This window comes from Arachis hypogaea, chromosome 9 (genome assembly GCF_003086295.3).
Source record: "Arachis hypogaea cultivar Tifrunner chromosome 9, arahy.Tifrunner.gnm2.J5K5, whole genome shotgun sequence".
Lineage (NCBI taxonomy): Eukaryota > Viridiplantae > Streptophyta > Magnoliopsida > Fabales > Fabaceae > Arachis > Arachis hypogaea.
The window spans coordinates 31153699-31158686 of NC_092044.1; the positions used below are offsets into that span (position 1 = coordinate 31153699).

Here is a 4988-nt window from a genome sequence, read left to right on the forward strand (position 1 = left end):
TTTTGTTTGTTTCTTATCTTTTTCAAAACCACCTAACTACTCTTTCCTCTCTAATTTTCGAAAATACCTCCCTCTTTTTCAAAAATTCTATTTTTAATTAATTAATTATTTTAAATTTTAATTTTAATTTTTATTCCCCTTTAATTTTCGAAAATCATTAACTCCTCTTCAAAAAAAAATTGTTTTCGAAAACTTCTCTCTCTCATCCTATTTATTTATTCATTTACTAACACTTCTCTTCATCTCCAATCTCTTATTCCTTTTCTTCTTCTACTAACATAAAGGAATCTCTATACTGTGACATAGAGGATTCCTCTTCCTTTTTTGTTCTCTTGTGTTTCTCTAAATCACAATAATCCAGAGACAACCTTACTGAAATTTTCGAACAAGAAAAGGATATGGCAGCCGAACCTAACAACAATAATGCAAGGAGGATGCTTGGTGATTATACTACACCTACTTCCAAGTTTGATGGAAGAAGCATCTCAATTCCTACCATTGAAGCAAACAATTTTGAGCTGAAACCTCAACTAGTTGCTCTAATGCAACAATACTACAAGTTTCATGGACTTCCATCAGAAGATCCCTACCAGTTTTTAACTGAGTTCTTGCAGATCTTTGAGACTGTTAAGACTAATGGAGTAGATCCTGAGGTCTACAGGCTCATGCTTTTCCCTTTTGCTGTAAGAGACAGAGCTAGAACAAGGTTGGACTCACAACCTAATGATAGCCTGGACTCTTGGGATAAGCTGGTCACGGCCTTCTTGGTTAAATTCTTTCCTCCTCAAAAGTTGAGTAAGCTTAGAGTGGATGTTCAGACCTTCAAGCAAAAAGATGGTGAATCCCTCTATGAAGCTTGGGAAAGATACAAGAAGATGACTAAAAAGTGTCCTTCTGACATGTTTTCAGGATGGACCATGATAGATATATTCTATTATGGTCTGTCTGAATTCTCTAAGATGTCATTGGACCACTCTGCAGGTGGATCCATTCACCTAAAGAAAATGCCTGCAGAAGCTCAGGAACTTATTGAAATCGTTGCAAATAACCAATTCATGTACACTTCTAAAAGGAATTCCGTAAATAATGGGACGCCTCAGAGGAAGGGAGTTCTTGAAATTGATGCTCTGAATGCCATATTAGCTCAGAACAAAATGTTGACTCAACAAGTCAACATGATTTCTCAAAGTCTGAATGGATGGAAAAATGCATCCAACAGTACTAAAGAGGCATCTTCTGAAGCAGAAGCTTATGATCCTGAAAACCCTGCAATGGCAGAGGTAAATTACATGGGTGAACCTTATGGAAACACCTATAATTCTTCATGGAGAAATCATCCAAATTTCTCATGGAAGGATCAACAAAAGCCTCAACAAGGCTTTAATAATGGTGGAAGAAACAGGTTTAGCAATGGCAAGCCTTTTCCATCATCTTCTCAACAACAGACAGAGAATTCTGAGCAGAGCACCTCTAACTTAGCAAATATAGTCTCTGATCTGTCTAAGGCCACTTTAAGCTTCATGAGTGAAATAAGATCCTCCATTAGAAATTTGGAGGCACAAGTGGGCCAGCTGAGTAAGAAAGTCACTAAAACTCCTCCTAGTACTATCCCAAGCAATACTGAAGAAAATCCAAAAAGAGAGTGCAAGGCCATTGATATAATCAACATGGCCAAACCTAGAGAGGAAGGAGAGGACGTGAATCCCAATGAGGAATACCTCATGGGACGTCTCTCAAGCAAGAAGGAGTTCCCTATTGAGGACCCAAAGGAATCTGAGGCTCAAATAGAGACCATAGAGATTCAATTAAACCTCCTTCTGCCATTCTTGAGCTCTGAAGACTATTCTTCCTCTGAAAAGGATGAAGATGTAATTGGAGAGCAAGTTTCTCAATATCTAGGAGCTATCATGAAGTTGAATGCCAAGTTATTTGGTAATGAGACTTGGGAAGGTGAACCTCCCTTGCTCATTAGTGAACTAGATACATGGGTTCAGCAAACTTTACCTCAAAAGAGACAAGATCCTGGCAAATTCGTAATACCCTGCACCATAGGCACCATGATCTTTGAAAAAGCTCTGTGTGACCTAGGGTCAGGTATAAATCTTATGCCACTCTCTGTAATAGAGAAGCTGGGGATCATTGAGGTACAACCTACCATATTCTCATTACAAATAGTAGACAAGTCAGTAAGCCAAGCTTATGGATTGGTAGAGGACGTGTTAGTAAAGGTTAAAGGCCTTTACATCCCTGCTGATTTCATAATCTTAGACACTAGGAAGGAGGAGGATGAATGCATCATCCTTGGAAGACCTTTCCTAGCCATAGCAGGAGCTGTGATAAATGTTAACAGAGGAGAATTAGTCCTTCAATTGAATGGGGACTACCTTATGTTTAAGACTCAAGGGTGTTCTTCTGTATACATGGAGAGGAAGCATGAAAAGCTTCTCTCAGTATAGAGTCAAACAAAGCCCCCACAATCAAGCTCTAAGTTTGGTGTTGGGAGGCCACAGCCAAACTCTAAGTTTGGTGTTGAATCCCCATGTCCAAACTCTAAGTTCGGTGTTGGGAGTCTACAATATTGACCTGATCACCTGTGTGGCTCCAAGAGAGCCCACTGTCAAGCTATTGACATTAAAGAAGCACTTATTGGGAGGCAACCCAATTTTTATTTATCTAATTTTATTTTTCTTTTATTGTTCTTTAATGTTTATTAGGTTCATGATCATGTGGAGTCACGAAAAAAATACTAAAATTAAAAACAGAATCAAAAATAGCAGAAGAAAAATCACACCCTGGAGGAAGGACTTATTGGCGTTCAAACGCCAATAAGGAGCATTTGGCTGGCGTTCAATGCCAGAACAGAGCATGGATCTGGCGTTGAACGCCAGAAACAAGCAGCATCCTGGCGTTTAAACGCCAGAAATATACCCTAAGGAGAGCTGACACTGAACGCCAGAAACAAGCATGGAACTGGCGTTCAACACCAGAAACATGCTGCAATTGGGCGTTGAACGCCCAAAATAAGTAGCACTTCGGCGTTTAAACGCCAGAATTGTATGCAAAGGCGTTTTACATGCCTAATTGGTGCAGGAATGTAAATCCTTAACACCTCAGGATCTGTGGACCCCACAGGATCATCCCAGGATCTGTGGACCCCACAGGATCTCCACCTACCTCAACTCACCTTCTCTCCTCTTCTTTGCATTCATCCTCTCTTCCCCATAAACACTCTTCCCCAAAAACCCTTCACCAATCACATCCATTCACTCTTTCCCATAAACCCCACATACCTTCAAAATTCAAAATTTCTTTCCTACCCAAACCCACCCTAAATAGCCGAACCTACCGTCTCTCCCCTCACTATATAAACCCCTCCATCCTTCTTCATTTTTACACAACATAACCCCCTCTTCTACACCTTGGCCGAATACACCTTCCCCCCTCTCCTCCATATTTTCTCTTCCTCTTCTTCTTTTCTTTCTTCTTTTGCTCGAGGGCGAGCATTATTCTAAGTTTGGTGTGGTAAAAGCATAGCTTTTTATTTTTCTATAACCACCTATGGCACCTAAGACCGGAGAAACCTCTAGAAAAAGGAAAGGGAAGACAAAAGCTTCCACCTCCGAGTCATGGGAGATGGAGAGATTCATCTCCAAAGCCCATCACTAAGAAGAGGATGGAACAAACAAGAGATCCCACTCATGGATCCCAAGAGACGCATGAGGAAGCTCATCACCAAGAAATCCCAGAGATGCCTCAAGGGATGCACTTTCCTCCCAACAACTATTTGGAACAACTCAAAACTTCTCTAGAAGACTTGAGTTACAATATGAATCAATTAAGGGTGGAACATCAAGAACACTCTATCATTCTCCATGAAATTAGAGAAGATCAAAGAGCAATGAGGGAGGAGCAACAAAGGCAAGGAAGAGACATAGAAGAGCTCAAGGACATCATTGATTCTTCAAGAAGAAACCGCCACCATCACTAAGGTGGACACATTCCTTGTTCTTATTTTTTCTGTTTTTCGGTTTTTATGCTATATATGTGTTTATGTTTTGTGTCTCTACCTCATGATCATTAGTATTGAGTAACTATGTCTTAAGGCTATAAATAATTCCATAAATCCTTCACCTCTCTTAAATGAAAAATATTTCTAAGTCAAAAGAACAAGAAGTACATGAATTTCGAAATTATCCTTGAATTTAGTTTAATTATATTGATGTGGTGACAATACTTTTTATTTTCTGAATAAATGCTTGAACAGTGCATATTTTTTATCTTGTTGTTTATGAATGTTAAAATTGTTGGCTCTTGAAATAATGATGAACAAAGAGAATATTATTGACAATCTAAAAAATCATGAAAATTGATTCTTGAAGCAAGAAAAAGCAGTGAAAAAGCAAAAAGCTTGCGAAAAAAAATGGCGAAAAAAATTAGAAAGAAAAAGAAAAAGCAAGCAAAAAAAGCCAATAGCCCTTAAAACCAAAAGGCAAGGGTAAAAAGGATCCAAGGCTTTGAGCATCAATGGATAGGAGGGCCCAAGGAAATAAAATCCAGGCCTAAGCGGCTAAATCAAGCTGTCCCTAACCATGTGCTTGTGGCATGCAAGTCCAAGTGAAAAGCTTGAGACTGAGTGGTTAAAGTCGTGATCCAAAGCAAAAAGAGTGTGCTTAAGAACTCTGGACACCTCTAACTGGGGACTTTAGCAAAGCTGAGTCACAATCTGAAAAGGTTCACCCAGCTATGTGTCTGTAGCATTTATGTATCCGGTGGTAATACTGGAAAACAAAGTGCTTAGGGCCACGGCCAAGACTCATAAAAGTAGCTGTGTTCAAGAATCAACAAACTTAACTAGGAGAATTGGTGCACAAAATTGGAAATCACAATTCTTCACAAATAGTACCACTAACCAGCAAGTGCACTGGGTCGTCTAAGTAATACCTTACGTGAGTAAGGGTCGATCCCACGGAGATTGTTGGCTTGAAGCA

The 4988-nt window shown here is 39.5% G+C and overlaps 1 non-coding gene across 1 annotated transcript; it reads right to left on the reverse strand.

Moving 5' to 3' along the window:
- Positions 1-797: 797 nt before the first annotated feature.
- Positions 798-901, reverse strand: LOC112713268 (small nucleolar RNA R71). Its single transcript, XR_003158242.1, has one exon. It is a non-coding gene; the product is annotated as a small nucleolar RNA R71 (small nucleolar RNA).
- Between the last annotated feature and the right edge of the window lie 4087 nt (positions 902-4988).